This window comes from Tympanuchus pallidicinctus, unplaced genomic scaffold (genome assembly GCF_026119805.1).
Source record: "Tympanuchus pallidicinctus isolate F22 unplaced genomic scaffold, pur_lepc_1.0 scaffold22, whole genome shotgun sequence".
NCBI classification, from domain to species: domain Eukaryota; kingdom Metazoa; phylum Chordata; class Aves; order Galliformes; family Phasianidae; genus Tympanuchus; species Tympanuchus pallidicinctus.
This window is the reverse complement of record NW_026294739.1, coordinates 13,531,630-13,550,568: the sequence shown is the minus strand read 5'-3', so window position 1 is coordinate 13,550,568 and position 18,939 is coordinate 13,531,630. Positions and strand designations below refer to the sequence as shown.

Sequence of the window (18,939 nt, the reverse complement as noted above, 5' to 3'; positions counted from 1 at the left end):
CTGGCCAGCTTTCTTGTACCGGGAGCCTCTTCTCTGTGCTTGCAGGGACCCAGCAGCATGTGTACAGCCAGGGCAAACTGGGTAAGTCCTTCCCTTGATTTGGGTCTTGATGACACGGCCTTGGTGTATCTCTGAGAATACTAGCTATGACCTGGTGAGGTAGAAAGGGTCCTTGGGGAGGGACGATTCACTGAATTCTCAGTGCCTTGAGCTGCTCCTTCTTAAGTTTTTCTTCATCAGTTAGGAGATGATTCTGGGCTGTCTGAGTTAAGCAAATGTACAATTAAACTCAGCTCTTCTTGTTACTCCCTCTCCTTCCTATATGTTATTCTATGGCCATGCAATGACTTGCTCCATTGGAGCACTTTTGCCAGGATAAAATAATAAAGAGCGTAGCCCTGCCCCTGCAAATCTGGCCAGGGCTTTATGAAGTCCATAGGAATTGCTCCGTGCAGGCATGATCTGAGTAGTCCACATTAATGCACCGGATCATAATATCTCAAAGAAATTATCAGTGGCCTTGGACTCTGTCATAGACAGATGCATTACTGTTTTGCAAATGTGGAGTTGAGTTAATGATAGAATAAAATTATTTAGAAAGCTAGTTGATAGGATTATGGCTGTAAAGTCTGACTCTCAAATTTATGCTCTCCTATATCTATCCTCCCCAGACATTATTTAGAATAATTTCTCCTTCCAAACAAAAAATAATTTTGGGAATGGCAGATTCCCAGCTCTGCTATGAAATGTCATCTCCATGATGATGATGATTATGGGATACAGCAAATGCATACATAATTATTCTCACAGAGCAGCAGAGAGACCCGTTTGCTGCCTCCTGAAATATATAACCAAAGACTTTTCCTCATGCTGTCTGCTCTGTGCATTTTCATGAGCTCATTCCCTAGGGCTCATTGTGAAATTGTTATAATTTTTCAAAGAAGGGGAGAAAAAAAAAAAAAAAAAAAAAAAAGAAAATACCTTTGGAAATGGCATTGATTTGTCTGTGAAGTCATTACAACTGCTGCTCTTTTGAAGGAGCAAGAAATGGAATTCCTGTCTTTTCTTTTTAATTTGAGGAGGTGGGAAGCAGTCTGATGCTAAGAATGCTGTGAATTTTGGAAGTGTTTCTCGAAGTATTTTCATATTATGCATGTGAGAATGCGCAGTAAGAGTAATAACAAAGTTGAGAATATTTTCTGACTTTCAGATGCACAGCTTGGCCTGTGTCAGTAGTTGTAACGGGATCTTGGTGTAGGGTGATTTATCTGATGCAAAGGGTTGTGTTTGACAGCCTGAACTTGTCAGCCTTGAGTCACGTAAGGGAAGGCCCAGCAAAATGTGTAATGCAAACATTCAAATAATAAAATGAAAAATACCCTTCTGAACTCTTTTTCACTAAGTATGAAAATTAAATTGACTTAACAAAACACTTTTCTGTCCCTGTCTTTTAACAACAAACAAAAGCTTCAATGTGGAGTCTGAAATTACTCATCAAGCAAAGAGACCAGGCTAGGATTTTGTAAAAGGTTGTGTGTAATTTTTTTTTTTTTTTTCCTTTTGAATGAAGCAATTAGTTCTAAAGGGAACATGTCATCTTCTGTACGCTGCTAAGGTAGAACAGTCATTGTGCTGTCTGGCAGTCCGTCAAGCTGCTCCTTGGGCACAGTTATTGGAGAAAGTGCATTTACACGTACTGTCGACGTCCGATGCCGGGAAGAGATTTCTTAAATAACAAGACACAGGCTATTATGTGCATTAGCTTTATTATTTTTTTAAAAGTGTCTTAGCCTTTGGGGACGGAAGGTACTTAATAATACGTTGCTATTTCAGCGTGCCAATGTGTTGTCGTCATATCTCAGGTGCTTTACAATCAAACGAGTGCAGATTAACCTTTAGCTGTCCATTGAATTTCTGGCTAGCTGCGGTTATGTCTAGAGCTCTCAGTGTATGCAGAGGGCATTGAAGGACAGCATACCTCTGTTGTCTTGGTGTATGGCCAGAGACTGTCCCAGGAGGAACGTCCTGCTCCATCACCAGATGAGCTTAGTCCTCATGGAGGTGGCTTTTATTAGGATGATGTGACTTTCCCTGGAGATATAAGATGTCTTGGAGATGGAGCATGACTAGACTGCTTGCACCTTGGAAAGCATGTGTTTGTGAGGTGACTGCTGAACCACTGGTTCAGTGGTTTTGGAAAAACAGATTGGGAATTGTTTGCTAATAGCAAAAACAAGCTTAATTATTCTCTTCAAGTTCCATGCTATAGAGCAACATCTTGAGCTTTAGAGGATGAAAGGATTTCACGTGGTCCCCTGGTGTTAAGGTGATGCCTTGTGTAAAATATGTATGGGAAGCTGTGTATTGTCCAATTACAAATCTCTTATCTCTCTCAAATAAAATACTACTAATAAAACAATCTTCCAACAGATCCTCCAGAGACTTCCCCTACTTAGATGGGAATATGTGTGAGGCTGAGCAGGTCTACCTTTGGTGCTGTTTCTGCCAACTGAAGTGGGGTTATTGTGGGGCCAAGGATGTGTCAGTCAGATGGATGTGGCTAAGACCTGGCAGGTACTCGCAACCACAGCACTAGAGTTAGATTTCAGAGCCTTGTTCCAAAGTGTAGAAAATTTATATCTTAACATCTTGTTAGAAAAACTGAACGTAGACTGCTCAGTTCTCATTTTTCTAGTAGATGTCACAAAAGCAAAAAACAAACACAACAATCCCTTATAATAAACACATCTTCTCTAACTCCAGGGATCTAGGGAGAGCCCTTCTGCAGGCTCCTCCTCTTACAGAAATAAGGATTGTACTGTCAGTATCGGTAGGAACAGATGAGTCTCCAAGGTCTTTGGCACTTTTGTCTGGTTTGGGTATTCAGATCAAACCTACAAAAGTATCTGAAGTCCGTTTTTTTGGTTTTTTTTTTTTTTTTTTTTTTTTCCTTTTTTAGCAAAGTCCTGTGCAGGAGAAAACCAAGAAAGAGTGATGACAATGTAGGTGAGGCTGATGAATGGGACTGGGAAGAGTAAGAATGGCTTCCTGCAGGAAATAACTATGGATGCCATCACTAGGAGAACTTCCATTTTTGGAGGCTTCTTAGTTTCTTTAGTCACTGATAAGATACACCAAGGGAGATCTCCAGGGAATTCAGGACAGGGGCTTGCTCTTGGAAATGCTAGCATTCTTCAAGGTGATATCTCTTCTGGATATCTCACTGGAGTTCTGAAAGCTGTGATTATGTCTGAGCTTTGTGGTGTGACTGAGTGAAAGAGCTGACCCCTAAACTTGGTATTGCACCTATGTGCTGTTGGCATCATTCTAGTTCTTAGCTTGCTCAGCACAAAAAAAAAAAATGGGGTGCTGTAAGAACAAAACCATCCATGTTAAAAAGGAGTCAACTGCCTCATAAGGAAATCTGAGAAAACCCAATCTCTACCACTTTATTTAACACGCACAAAAAAAGTGGAAAATTGAAACCAAAAGCTGTATTAAAACAGAGGGCTTCTTTGATTTCATAGGATGAAGCATGGATGCCTGGAAGCACAAAACAATGTTAGTGAGGACATTTAGCTCCAGATGGGAACCAGGTGTCACTTTCATATCTACTGTGCAATTTAATTTGCTGAGCCGTGTGGGCACTCAAAAGGCCACCATTTCTGTGGCACGCTACTGCCCAACCCAGCCACTACCTGTGCATTTTCTTCCACGTGAAGCTTCTAGCTGACTGTTCAAACAACCTGGGGCATTTGGATACCTTCTTCCCACAGTGTTTGTTTCTGTGTCTTGTTCTGGGACTTTGCATGAGAGTCTAGGATTCACAGAAGATGTATGTGCTCTGTCTCGCTGCTTGAGCACTGTGGTGTTAAGGTCTTGCCTGGGAGCTTTGTCCTGGTCCTTGATCATCCCTAGACAAGTGACTAATGTACTTTGTGAGTGGGGAAAAAGGCCTTCCTTGGGGAAGCTTGGTGTTTAGTGGCCCAAAGCAATGTATCCTTGTTCCCCATTAAAACCATCTAGTGCCCGAGACATAGAGCAGTCTGCCAGCATGCCTGTAGTGCCCATCCTGCCCCTGGTGAGTGCTTCAGTAGTTACTGCACAAAACTCAAAGCTCCTCCTTAAACCAGTTTATTGTTGGGGGCACTGTTTTTCCCCCCCTGCAGCGAGGAGTCTCTTTACTAAGAGATCTCCTGGGAAGCTGGCTCTTCTCTCTGTCTTCATTTGGATGCTTGTTTCCTGGGAATGTGCTTTAAGGGAGAGTCTGAAAAATGCCTTTTGCCTAGCAGTGAAGTTGTTGCCCAGAAATGTAAAGCCAGAGCCCCAGGGGACTGCTGAGCCACAGTGCTTCATTCCTGAACTGTACCAAGCAGCACATGGGAGCTATTTCCACCTCACTGATACAAAGTTTTGGGAAATTATGTGAATGCCTTCATCTCTGAGCAACCTGGAGCCCTGGCTGGTAGTCACTCATCTGTGAAACTACTCAAGTGTGGCACAGGGCATACTCCTGTCTGTTTCTGGTAACACGTGATGGGGTGAAAGGATCCCCTGCATGCACCTGGTGGACAGTGCCGTCCCTTATGCAACGTGTATGGGAGCAATTCCTTTGTGACTCTGGTGAAGATTGGCTTGTGTCCTGGAGAGCAGGATTTAGATCACTTATCTTCATTCTCCAAGCTACAGCGATTATTAATGGCTATGAAATGACCCAGCTGCGGTGTTTGACTTAGTGACCTTCAGTAATAGTGAATTGTGCAGGCTGTATGGTGGGGGTGGGGAAAGCTTTTCCTTATTCTTCAGGAATGTTGGAATTCCTCATAGAGATGTCATGCTGGACACGGAGCCTTGAGAGACTGTCTGCTTCACTTAGCAGCACTGATCGAAGCAGCTGAACTGTGAGACGTTTTCCTTTGAGTAGGGCAGAGAAGAAATGAAGAGGTCTCACTTTTTTCATGTGGAGCAGAGCATTTATCCTGCAGCATGGGGTCTGTGTTTACAGATGGTGCTTAGGTGCCTGTAGCTTCATTTCATATTTGAAAGTGCTCAGGTAATCTGTGCATTGGTGTTGCCCTGCTAGCTCTGGAGAGTGAAATCCTCTTTACTAATCTATTAATACGTTGCTGGGCATGTTTATGATGCCCTGCACCTGTGCCCCAGGAGCTCAGATCAGTAACAAGACCTTGGCCACACTGTTCAGCCTACTTATCAAAAGGCCCAGCAGGGTGAGCTGATCTGTGTATCTTTGTGATATGGGCCTTGGGCAGAGGCCACAGACCTGACTGTCCACCTGCTCTGAGCAGATCCATGAACAGAGACAAAAGTCTGCCCAAGTTATGTAGTTGCATCACATCTTTGGTTGCACAGAATCTGTTCTAAGGGCTGAAAGGTGCACTTTGCAGCCAGCCCAGGGGCATGCCCCAACAAGGAGTCCATCTTGTCTTGTGCTGAACTGTTTTGAAAGGGACACACTTTATATGTGGGCTGTCAAGGTGTAAGAGCAGCGTTTGATGGTTCTGATACTGCTGTTTGTATCATCACATAATCACCAGCCTAGCGAGAATTTGTAATTTGACTAACAGCTCATGACATTACTCTTATTATTTATTTCTGGCAGAACAAATGCAGCAGCAGCTTTCTTCCATGGCATCAGCTCCAAATGTCTGTGGCATCCTATCAGCCAAGGCTCTTTTAAAAAATTCAGCCATACTCCCCCACATCTTGCTAACTTTACAGTCCCCCATGGCATCTGTGTGCAGTGAACTGAGCTGCTGACACTAAATGTAATTTGCAATCAGGCTTCTGTTAACGTGGAAATGTACCGGCTGCTCTCCTGCAGTATGGGTTCTCATTCTGTCTAGCATATGGTAGCATTAAATCCAGTCTGGAGTGCCTCTCTTCACCACACTGTCAGTCCTTGCAGAGTGGAGAACCCTAAAAAACAAGTGAGTGAAATACGTTTCAGGAATTGGCTGTCTTCTAGCAGAGCTTGCTGGAAGCCATGAAAGGAGACCATACCTCGAAAACTAGCCCTGACAGCCTTCTGAGCAAGTACAGAAAACTGACTTGAACGCTGATGCAAAAGCCATGTACTTCCCAAGGCAGGTATTGCACAGGGAAAGGGGATAAGGGGAATCAAACAAGAGCAAGTTCATAATTAACAAGTTAAAAAGCCCGAAGCAGTCTATCTTTCTGTTACCAATGTGGGAGAGATTTTGATTCAGGAAGATAGCCTCGGGTATGAAGCCAACAGTTATGTAAAGCTTTGGTATTAAATGTAGGCAAAACAAGAAATCTATCCATCCACAGAGAAAACAGACAATGCTTTTATCCATTAAGTATTTTATTTTAGCTATGGCTTGCTGTACAGCACATGAAGGCAGCCCTGGAATTTCTTCAGTGTTAGCATATCTCCCGTTGTCTTGTAAGGTAGTTTAATTTTAATTTTGCTATTTGAGTGTTATGAATAATTCACAGTGTTTTCTCAGTGTCTGCTCTGATGGATGTCCTCGGCTCTTCTTCCCTGAGGCTCTCAGGGTTTTGGCCTTAGTGAAAAAGATGCAATCTGTATCTGAGGCAAATTGGAATTGAGAGAAGAAATCTATCACTATGGGCCAGCAGGGGCATGGGTATCTGAGTTGCATCTTGAAGTTCTGGCTTATTCATAGCTCTCTTTGGTCAATCCCACCCTTAGGATGACAAGCATCTGTTCTTCTCGTGCGTGCTCATGTTATTTATTACCTGCAAAACCACTGATTTGTGCTTGGTGTCCTAAGCCTTTGGTCCTAAGCCTTTGAAGAATCCTAGAGTTAAGCTGCTGGGCTGAGATCAGAGAAAAGTGATCACGTGCATTTGATCTTAACTCTTTCTTAGAGGCTTTTCTGACAATTTCTAATGAGTACAAGTTATTTCAATGTTGCCTGTATCTGGGTGCTGGGAAGAGCTGGATATAAAGTAGTGTCAGTAGCTCAGGAGCGTGATACCAGCAACCTGAAGTTCTGAGATGTTGGAGCAGACTGTGGCAGCAGACCACAGGCTACTTCTTCATCCTGGAAGATTCAATCCTGTATGGTTGAATCTATGAGTGACTGCAGGATCCCAAAGTGCTTCCTGGCAGTATTGAGTAAGAATAATGTGCCTGTTGAATGTAGCTGCTGCTTTCTTTATTACCCTCTTCTCTTCTTCCTGGCAGAGCTAAGACTTAGGAGTCTGTATTTTACTGACCTTAAACTCTGGCTGTCAATGGTTCTAATATTCACAAAACCATTTGGGGAATGTTTTTAAAGTCCTGACCCGTAATACTTTAGCACTGTGAGAAGGAGAAAACTATAGGGAAACCTGTGAGAAAGATGGAAATAAGATGTTGGGTAATGAATTTACTTCTCAAGGAATTGTAGATAGGGCAAAGGCCTGGACCAGCCAGCAGATGAATTAGATTCCAGTCCTTTCTCAGCTCCAGATGGCCAAAATATTCCATGTGTGCTCATATGGAAGAAACTAACTATCTTTATGTAGGAATAATGACTTCACCTTCATCTGTTTTGTTGACTTAAATGAAGAATGTGAGGATTGACCTGAGAGGGTCTCATTTCTGAGCTGTAGGTTGCTGCAGTATTTGCGTGCTGTGGCCAGTGAGGATGAGGGTAAACTCCATTGTGAAAACAGAGTATACCACAGTACTCATCTCCCTCAGGAGGTGACTAATCCAAATTTAATCCAAGCAGATAAAAATGCAGTTCAAGAAATGATTCCTAGTCCAGGTTTGAATTCTGAAAAATAAATGGAATTAAAAAAAAAAAAAGCATGCGTGTTTACTTGCTTACACAAATGTGGGCAGGAGAAGAGGTATATCCAAGTAACTTCCTGAGTCATATTCTTAAACCTCTTCCTTGAGAAAACCTGGATGTCATTTTTTCTTGACTGTGAGTGCTTAGTTTAGGCTTGGTAGCAGGACAACAAGCAGCTCATGCTTGTCATGCTTAGCCTGAATGTGACAACAGAGAGTTCCTAACTGCGTAACTCTCTTCTCCTCCTCCACAAGGCATACTTGCTTAGTTCCCTCAGTGATATCCAACTGGGCTCCATCCCAATTATTTGTTTTTCTGGTAATTATCTGCATTTCCATGTAAGAAAAAATTTCATTGGAATAACTGTGGTTTTGCAAAGTAAAAGAAACTCTCTGCATCTTGAGAGGGAAGAAGGTAGGATTATTTTGAGAAGAGGCATTTCTGTGTGTTTAATCTATATCCTCAAGCCCTATCATCAGAGGCTGTATGTTGTCTGTGCTGGACACTCTCCTCCTGTGCTGTGGTGCCCTGGGATGGAGACAGGCAAAATCTGTGAGGCTTTGCACAAGGTTTTGTTGGCACTGATATTACTGTGCGCTGGGGAAATACTTACAGCTCTCAGTCCTCAAATGTTTGTGGATTCAATCTGACAGAGTTCATTTCAGTTGACTCAGATCCCTGCCCCACTTGCTGTTCCTGCCTTGAAAAGTGACAGGTTTGCAGATGTATGGCATCTGATGGAGACCTCTTCCTGTTGGTGGTGGTCAGCTTGATGGTTTTAGCAGTTCTGATAGCCAAAAATGCCTAGGTTTTGTGCTTCTTTGACAGGAGTGATACCTGGTTAATTGGCGGCCCTGTTTGTGGTCACTCCTCCAAAAGAAGTTCAAACAAGGCTTCTGGATATGTGGATTGTAACGTGGATCTTGGTTGATTAGCCAGTGTTTTATGCCAGAGCCACCTTCACAGCATTGTCAACTGTTGTGCTTCAAGTCTTGCTGCTTGAATGGGAAACAGACAACAAACAGTTTGTATTTTAACCTATTACTGCAGCTTTGATTGTCCTATTTCTACTACTTATTTCTAGGGAAGTGTACAGTAATATGTGTAGCAATAAGCAATAGAAATAGTTGACAATTCCTGTGGTTCCTGCAAGCTATAGTGAGCAGTCAAGAAGTTTGTGTAGAGGGAGCAGTGTTAAGGTCCAAAGTTTACAGGTGCTACACCTTGGGCATTTAGGGGGTGTTGATGAAATAAGAAGATGGAAATTTTTAGAGATGCACAGATACCATGTCATGGTGATCCCATAGTATTGACTACACAAGAGGTTGTAGGCTGCCAGTTATTGTATTTATCTAAAAGAAAAAAATGTTGATGTGGCCTAAAGGCTGTTGGGAATCAATAGACAGTGCAATTTTTATCAACTGTTTGATATTACTGGTTGTCCTCTTCTGACACGTTGCAAAGTAACTTGCAATGATTCCTTAGAAACATGCTTGAAGAGAAGAGTGCCTGATGGGATTTTTCTGTGTTATTCTGGGGATGCGTGTCAAAGCTTTTGGGAACTCAGCAGGAAGGGAAGCTGTCAGTTCTCTGATGAGACTTCAGCAGAAGAACTATATGTGTATCTTTTGACCAAGGTCAGCCAAGTTCCCTTTGACCACACTTGGTCTGAAACAAAGCAATTTACTGGAGATGTTTGTTAGTTCATAACGCGTGAAACACTCTGATCATGGGCAGTTTGTGAATGGCCAAAAGTAAGAACTTCTCACTTCTGTGTAATATGGTCTGTTTACAGAATAATGAAGGGAAGGATGGTCTCCATAGTAACCTGTAAAGCAGGCAAATCTACATCTTCCACTGTGATACCATCTTCAATAAATAGATTGTACATCTGGTTTAAAAAGAAAGAACCCAAAAGTGTGGTTTGCTTCGTTTTATGTGGTTTCTGTTGCTTCTACAGAGCAGGAAGGCTGGAGATCTACTTCCTCTTATTTGTAATGCCTGAAATGTTCTAAGAATGTCAATGCAATTGAACAAATCTGAGTTGCTGTTATATCAAGTTGTTTCTAACTTCTAAGGGTTTTTCTGTAAATGAAGAGCCAGGGTACTGTGAATAGTCTTCAAAAAAATATACACAGGTGCTGAAAAGAAAAACATTCATGTTGCATGTGGATAGGGCCAAAAGTCTTTGTTCAACCCTGAAACAGAAAATATGGTTGAGGAATAGATGAGAGAGTGTTTCCTGAGAGTAAAAGGAGTTAATATTTAATCAATTTCTGAACAAGATTACACAATTTTTCATGCTGGACACTTTTAAAAACAGACCAGGAGGTGAATGCAGTTGATCATCTCAGGACACTGGGGGTAGAGTTACTGACTTGTTGAGTTTTCAGTCAGTACTGCTTTCTAGGATCCATCTTGTTTCTTACAGCTCTCTCCTAGAAAGTAGGTCTGTTTCGTCTGAGATGAGTAGATGGAAGCTGCTCGCTGGTCTCTGACGCTTCTGACAGACAGCTCTGTGAATCTGTTCTGTTGGGAGGTCAGATATGTGAGAGGTGAAGTCAAAAAAAAAAAAAAAAAAAAAAAAAAAGAAAAAGGGAGGGTGGATTGAAGGAGCAACTTCAAAAATCACAGCTGCATTCCCCCCAAAAAATCAAGTTTCATTTGGTTCTACAGGAGAAAACTAGGCCTGTGGTGCAGTGCCTGGATGATAACTGCTGTGAAACAAGAATCTGAAAGACGACAGGCTGGAGTGAGCCAGGCACGAGGCAGCAGAGGCAGAATGAAAGGCTGGGGTCAAGCTGGTGTCTGACCAGTGTTGTACCAGTCTGTTCCTCTTGCTGGTGTCCCTGCTGTTCCATGTTGCTGTTTCAGAATACTGGTACCCAGCCTTGATATTTCCTTTGCTGCCCAAGAGAGGTGATGTAGGAATACTGAAATCCAACTGTTCTTCAGGTGTTAGAGGCCTGGGGAAAGTTGCCCTAGGAATCCAGGGGGAACAGATTCCTTGCATTACTTCTTTAGCTGGTCTGGTCTGATTGCCCATTGGTATTTCCTTAGTTGGCAGATGGAAATGGAAATTTTGAGGTGTTGGAAAATAATTGAAATTAATATTTTTGAACTAGAAAAAGTTTTATTCTGGTGAAAGTTGACAGGTGGTGTAGGAGACAAATATTTGCAGATCATGGCATTATCTGAGCATGATTCCTGATTACTGAGAGATGAAACCTGGGCAATGCATCTCTGTCCTCTGCTTTCACTCTTGTTTCACTCTTCCATTGGTTAACTTCATTGGTTTCTGCTGCTCCCAGTAGCTCCTGTTGCCAACCATATCCTGCATTAATCAATAGTATCAGAGCTTTCTAGAGACTGCCATCTGTGTTTGTGACAGGAGCTGGCTTTAAAAAAAAAAAATAAAAAAAATCTATGTTTGTAGCAAGGCACTTTGTACTGTGTTGCGTGTGTGCCATCAGATGGGGGCTGCAGAGCCGGCGGGGCAAGGATGGTGAATGTAATCCCCGTGGAGGAGAGCTGCTTTCGGGGAGCATCTCCTGCCCTGTGTCCAGACCCCAAGTACCTGGGTGTCTCCGAGAGCTGCTCCTGGGCCCTCTGGATGCTAAAGGCAGCCATCTGCTGCCACCTCCTGTCCGAGCAGGCGATGACATGCGGGGAGGGATCGCAGGGGCACGGTGGAACCGCTCCTCCAGCCTTCAGGAATCGCCCTGTGGCACTGACAGTGGCACGCGTGCAAGGCAGTGAGGGTGTCCATCATCTGGAGCGCTGTTCCTGGACGCTTCCTTGGTGCTTTTTCCCTGTCTGCACCGTGCAGTGGCCTCCTTTCATTTTGCAGTTTTCTCTCTCTTGGTTTCTTGGCTGCTCAGATCCCCCAGTCAAAGACAGACCCGTGCCAGGACCTGCAGCAGCAATGGCAGGAGGAAGTAATCCAGCCACTCATCTCTGTCCCCTGCATCAGGGCAGCAGTGGGGAGCTGGGGTAGGACTGCTCTCCCTCCTTGCACTCAACACAGCCTGCAGGCTCCCAGCCCTACAGGCCAGCAGGCAGCTCTGGGCTGGGGCTGCAGGGCTGGGTGTGTTACAAGCCCTGTGCCAGGGCTGTTTCTGGTAGATGGCCTCTGGCCAGTGAGACTGTCCTGCTGCTGGTCAGTCCACGGGGCCTGGCTACTGCTGGTGACCAATGGTTGCTTGGGTTCTTGGGTTGCTGTGTCTCTTTGCCTCCTTTCTGTTTTTAGGAGAGGGCAAGGGCAACGCTTTGTCCATGATTGCTTTTACTTCTTTGGCTCATCCTCTAATAGCTACTGCAGCCTCCCTGCTGCCTGCGGTGACTACAAATTTGAGCTGAATTAATCCCAGACAGAGGCTCAGTTCGAGGCAAACTTTTCTTCCAGCATGTTCAGTCCGAAGAGGCTTGCCACCTACCTTCCCTGTGCCTGTCTCACCCCAAGCAGCACTGAGGGGCCCATGGTCCAGAGCAGGCAGATGGCAAAGGGGTGAATCTGTCTGCCAGACCTCAGCAAGCGCACAAACAGAAAGCAGCAGCGTGGCTGGTGCTGACAGGTTTTTCTTGCCACCCTGGAAGCTCCCTTGGTGCAGCAGAGGTGTTGTTGCTCCTTCTCCAGCTGGCCAGGCTGCAGGCCACACTCAGACCCTCAGCTTGCCCTCGTGCAACCCTGTGCTGGCCGTGACTCAGGCTTCTCAGTTACCCCTCTGTGCATCTCCTAACAGCGTCAAGATTTTGGAGTTGGTTTCTCTGTTTCCTTTCCCAAGCAACTCTTATTTCATAACACTTCTGCCTCTTGTACTGAGGTTGTTTCCACACTACTTGGCTGAAACCAACATCTGTTCTTACAGCCCCTGCCCAAAGAGACTTTTTGATACCAGGTAATGGAATGGCAGGCCCCAGACCCTCTATGATAAGAGCTGGCTGTTTGGTCCCAAAGCAATCACTCCTCCTAAATCAAACACAAGTCAACCAGCTGCCTTCCTCTAATCTCTGGGACAATGAAAGTGTGTCCTGTAAAGAAAGCTACACAGATGCCCTGTAGTGGGGTCTACAGCAAGCTCTCACCTTCTTCAAGGACTCTCAGGGCTGTGTTTTGGCAAGAGCTTTTCTCTGAGTTTGAATGCTGCTTCACCCTTGACTTGAGAGTAACAGCAAGCTCCCTCCAACCCCACACATGTGACAGATAAAAAATTCTCAGAATTATGCTCTGTGGGATTTTATTTTTACTGTTTCAAGAGGCTGAAGAGCAAGAGCAAAGAGCACAGAAAGCCCCTGCATCCCTACTGTTCCATGCTGCATGCTCTTTCTTTGGAATTCATAGATAATTGCTAGTCCCATCAAGAGCCAGTCATTTTAGTAGTGTAAAAATCACTATGGTTTTATTTCAAGCTAGAGAAACCACTTTGTCAGACTGGGCAAATTTTACTAAGCCAGTATGTGGGCTGTGGGCACAGCCGGAGTTGAACAGAAAGAGCCCAGTTCCACAAATACTAGATTTTTCTCTTACTTGGTTAGAATCAGGGAAACAAAGTAAACAAGGGGAGGAAGGGCTGGGGAAGTGGGGAGCAGAGGAGGGGCAAAAACTTCCTACTTTCTGACAAAACTGTTTTCAACCCCTCCCTCCAAAGAGAGGCCTTCTGCCATATGGAGCTTCAAATGTTTGTTTGCTTTGCCTACGTGGTTATTTACTGCTCTGGAGAGTCTGTGCTGTCTTTTCTGGCATGCTCAGCCTTTCAGGGAGTAGGATGGAATGAAAGGCTGTTTACCTACTGCTACTAGCATTTATTTAGCAGTGGAGCTGGTTTCTGATCCAGCTTTTGTCAGAATGCTCAAACTTCAACACTGCACCAGGAGCATGTGGGGGAGAAATTGAAATTAAGGGAGAAACTGTCTCTTCTTCTAGGTATATGACTTCCTTGTGTGCTTTGATGTATTTGTCTCGTAGAAGAGAGGGAAGTACTTCTGTTCCTGCGTTTTTTAGGTAGAGGAACAAATGGCTTCAGGGAAGAGAGAATGCCGAAGTAGAAGAAGGCAGATGTTTTGCAAAAGGCCATGCAGAGCATCTGTAGGAGAACCAAAGTCAGGCAGCAATTTTCTTGGTCTCTTGTCTGTGCTCTGTGAGCACCCATCATACTCGCATGTCCCTTCTACCAGCTTCTTTCTCCAACCAGCTCCAAAGAAGGTAGACTGTGTGCTGGCTGGAGGCTGGTTGCAGAGGTATGGCACAGCTGCTGGTCATGGAGGGCCTGGGAGTCATAGGATGAGTCTGACCTTTGCTATCAGCTCTGGGCTAACCAAGCTGGAATCTCAGCATTTCTATACAAGCTGTCACTGTTCTTGATCCTCACTATCACCCTTACTACAATTCATGTTCCTACTGGCACCTTTCTGGAAGACAGGGCCTTGAAGTGATTGCATCTCTTTTCCTTAATCCTCTCACATTCAGTGCTGGGAAGGATCGCTCTTGCTATGGAAGACTTTCGTAGTCTTGGTTTAAACAGTTGTGGTTTAAACAGCATTTTGCAGATGGGTTTTAGGCTTGTACCTTGATCCAATGCAAATAAGTATGCCGTGGGCTGCATGAGATGAATACACTGAGGGGGCTGGACTTGAAAGCTGCCATAATACTGCTTGGTTGTGGGGACCTGTTTGGCTACTTTTGGGGGTTTCAGTAGCACTTTGATGTCTTATTATTTAATCCCGCATCCTGCATTTCTTTCAGAATGACCTGTCACCTATTGTTTTCTCAGGATAGGGAGAATGAACACAGCTTATGTATTAAAGTCAAGAGGGGTGCAAATGGCCATTTTGCATAACATCCTGAACAGAACTCTCGTGGGTCTCATTGCTGTCTCTTTGTATTGGGCCAATAACATGCCTCTGACACAGGACTCTTCCAGGCTGAAATCTGAGTGCTGCTGGTGCTGCTGGTTGTATCCTGCAATCATTCTGGAAAAATAAAATCACTCCATCTGTTTCTATTTTATCATTGAAGGGCCCTGAAACCCAGATCTTTCTTAATGGCCTTTCAAGGAGGTAATGACCGCTTGCTATGCTCTGGAACATGTCCTTTATATTTGATGCTAGTTAATGGGGGTGAAATTGCTCTTGGCTCTTGATATTCCTAAGTGTTCCCCTTTGAGGGCTGGATTCCTTCCCAGCAAGTGGCAGCAGCCACCAGCAAAGGTGAGTTTGACATTGCTGCAAACTCTCCCTGCAGAAACCCATGCAACTGTGCCAGCACTAGCTCCCTTCCCTTGGGTTATTTATTGAAGGTGAACTCCTTGAGTATACAGAGCACAGCATGTTTTCTTGAGTGCAAGCAGGGACCCAAGAAGTGTGCAGGAGGAAAAGACCTCAGGGTAAAGCCACAGAAGGCATTGCATGGGCTTCAGGCTACCTTGTGGCTACTTGCTTCTATGCAAGGGTCAGCTTCTTTTTTCCAGCAGAGACTTCTGGCTCCAGTAGCTGGTGTGAAAGGTTATTGTTTGTGGTTTAGAAAGAAGGAACAGTGAACTGGTATGCTTGGCTTTTGTACTTGGTTTAGTATCTGTAAAGTGTGGGTGACAATTTTGCCTTCAGAGGGGGGATGTTTGCAGGCTTATGGATAGAAGACATTCAAATTCTCTGCTTCACAGTTGAGACACATTAGCATTCTGTGCAGGAACTTTTAGATGGGCCTTACCTAAACAATACCTTACCTAAGTGGGCAATACTAATGTGATGGCTGTTTTCTAGGCACTGTATCTGCAAGAGTGCTGCTATTTTACTACATGCTGGGAGACTTCTCCCTTTGTTTAGGGTTGCGCAGGATCCAGCTGCGACTTTGCTGGCAGAAATACACTTCCAGCAGAGTGAGAGTTTGTGTGTGCGTTGCTGGATCACATGTTCCACCACTGCCATCAGCTCAAATGAAGTTTGGTTAGCAGGCCTTGATGCCTGCAGGCTCTTGGAGGCTGGCATGCTTCTGCAAGCACCAGACTGGGATTGTGTCTTGTACCTCTAGTCTCTTGCATGTATTGCAAGTGTTTGTATTTTTTATGGCATTGCAGTTGTACTCCCTGTGCTCTGAAGATTCAGAACTAGCCCTCTGTCATGATAGCATGACTTCTCTCTGGATATTTATCCTGTGAGACTGAGAGCAAACTGCAACCCTAAAGGCTTTCAGCAATGTTAGCTTGCCCTCATTGCTAGTATATGAGAAACGTGCTGTTCTGGCTCTTCTTTGATATCTTCTTTGGATTTGTGCTGCTGCAAGGCTTCTCTGATCTTTGCCGCTAAATGACACAACCTAGAAGAGCAATGTTATAAGTGAACTCTGCAGAAAAGGATCTCACTGTTTCAAAACCAGAGTGATCTCTGGGAAAAGAATTACTTAAATGTTTGATGCTGCCAAAGGCCAGGCAGCTGGGGCATTTAGAAGAAATCCAATTGTTCAAATAGTGGGAGCACTGAAAGAAAAACGTTAGTGTCAATCTCAGGTTAATTGGAAAATATTCAAAAGGCTTTGTTTTGCTTAATTTTGAGGTTAGAAGTTCCCTGGGGTTCTCTGAAAAGAATGTAACACTGGCAGCTCCTTTGAAATGAGCAGGAGTAAGCTGCAAAGCAAAGAATTGAGAGAGGATATGACCTCCTGGTGGACAGCTGGATGGGGCAGCAGGAAAGTGAAGATGAGAAAGCTGTGCAACTGCTCTTGCTTCAAAAGAGGTCTGTGGTGTGGCATAAATTGATAGGTATGAAGGCTCTGATGACAAATTCATTCTCTGTTCATCCCAATCCCAAGACAAGGTTGCCTAGCTTCAAGTGCTCCCTGGCTGTGCTCACAGCCTATGGGAAGTACGAGACATCCAGGTGTGCTCTGACCCTGCTGGTCTATTAGAAAATCAGCATCAGCTGGGAAGCTTGGAACAGCTCTGCAACAAAAGCCCCAGGTTCTCGGATTAACTGTGTGCACTTGTTAAGGCCAGCCCTTTATCTTTTGTTTTTCTTGTTAACATAAGGTGTTTTGGGGCAAGGAGTGTCTTAGCTTACATTCATGTAGTTATCCTACAGAATGTTAACCTGCCTGTGGTCCTGGGGCTGTAAGCTGTGTGTGTGGGAGGCTGGAGCCTGCAGAGCCCGTTCTTCTCTTGGAGTCACAAAGGGAGTCCCTGGGGCTGTGAGAAGTGATACAGCAGCTGGGTTCTGTCCTCTGTTTGCCCTATGTGAGGGTAATTTCAGCTGAGCACATCTCTGCACCATCTACAATAGGACAGCGTGAGGAGATAGAGACTTTTCATCACACTCACTAGGAGAGGTTTTGAGAGCAGTTTCTCAGCAGGGAACTATGAGCTGGAGGAGCCTATTGGAGAGAGCCCAACCTATTTCTGGGGAAAAGAAAACTCCAGGACTCTGAGACCCAGTGTATTGCTTCAGGAGCATTTCAAGCCATTGAAAAGCGTAGAAGTTGGTAATCGTGTTGAGAGTTGCAGGTATGTTTAAGTGCATACCTGGGTTAAAGAAAGGTGGAGAAGGGATGGGAGCAAGGGCGCATAATAACCAAGAGACAAGGCTGAAGTACCTGGGAAGTAAGCAGAGGAACAATCTGAGAGCATCATCTCCAGCAGACCTCTGAGAAGGGGGAGTCTGGCTGCCTTTCAGAGCAGAGTCCTGCAGGCTTCTTGTTAAGAACAGAAGGGTTTCTCAACCCTTTTGGCCTTGTGTGTCCATTCTGCTGATTGAAAAATCACTTCTATTGATTGAAGAACTCTTTTCCTGCTAGTGATTTGAGTCACAGAGTAAGGAAAATTAGTTTCGGGTCTCTTCTATTCTGAGAGGTTTGGTTTTGTTTTGGTTTGGTTTTTTGCTCACTTTGAACCACAGTATCAAAGGCTAGGACTGACTGTTCTACGTTGATGAACTTTGTAAGTTGGATCACCAAAGCAGGAAGTGACCCTTGCACCAAAAGCTGTGGGTTCTGCTTTACATTCAGGAAGACACCTGGTCTTGAGGTGCAGGCACTGGGAGAAACAGTCCATCATTTTGCTTGTTTTGAACCAGCCCCTCCACCTCAAGTTCATGATGCAGGTTTTGTTTTCCTTCTGAATTTGGCTGGCTGCCTCAGGTTCTCAGCCCTTGCTTATTGTTCTCCGTTTTACCTGCAACTTCAAATGTACATTAGTAAAGATTAGTTTTCCCTCCTGGAAGAACCAGACACTACCTGTATGCTGTCACAAAGTTGTCCATCAACCTTTTATTCTTGCTCTTGCAGTCGTAAGGCTCTTGGAATGCTCATTATCAGTGTTGTGTAATTGTCACAGTGCACTCCTGGAGTCAACAGTATGTTGTGGAAAGGCCAAGAGCCACCCATATTGGACCAGCCTCTTCTATCCAACAATAAGCACCTGAAGAACTTTAATCTCACGCTATATGCTGTCGTTGCTTAAATGCAGGTTGCATAAAATACAAGAGAAAATTCTGGATAAAACAAACCCAGAACAACTGACACCTTATCTATAATGATAAACTGGACATCACATATATTATCTTAAATTGGGTGCAATTTTATGCTAATATAGAGTAGTATCACTCCTTAAGGTAGATACTTTTTTTAACTAGTTTTTTTTCATGGAAGTAAGCTGCTGTTTGCTGGCAAGTAAAGCATATTTGGATAATTTATTTTGTATTTCCATTCTGTAGTGTTCAGGCTTTGAGCTTTCAGCTTTGTAATGATTAAGAATTTCTTGTGGTAACCCAGAAGTAGAAAGGTGAGAAGTCTGGGTTACCTAGAGCAAGGTGTAGTGAAGGTGTACCTACGCTCTGTTAGAAACACAGCACAAAGGGAATGAAAGTAAACATAAAATGTTGTTCTGGACAGAGCTTGAAGTGATGTCCTTTGGCAAGAGGTGTTGAAAAGTTTCATTAAATAAATGGCTGTTTACAAAAGATAGAAAAGAGAGACAGGACTGGAAGCCAAGCACTTTTTCAGTGCCCTGGAAATAAATTGCTTCCAGAGTCATCCCAGGAAGTTTAGGCTGTTTACTCTGTAAGTGTTGTTATGGCCTTACCTTAAAGTTTGTCCTTCACTGGCTAGCAACTGGTGTGGCTGCATTAAACTGTTCTTTGCCTGAAGTCTGGGTGAGTTCATCTC

The 18,939-nt window shown here is 44.1% G+C and overlaps 1 long non-coding RNA gene across 1 annotated transcript in view; it reads left to right on the top strand.

Moving 5' to 3' along the window:
* Positions 1-18,939, top strand: part of LOC128082354 (uncharacterized) — a 59,165-nt gene that overhangs the window by 28,356 nt on the left and 11,870 nt on the right. The window lies entirely within an intron of this gene.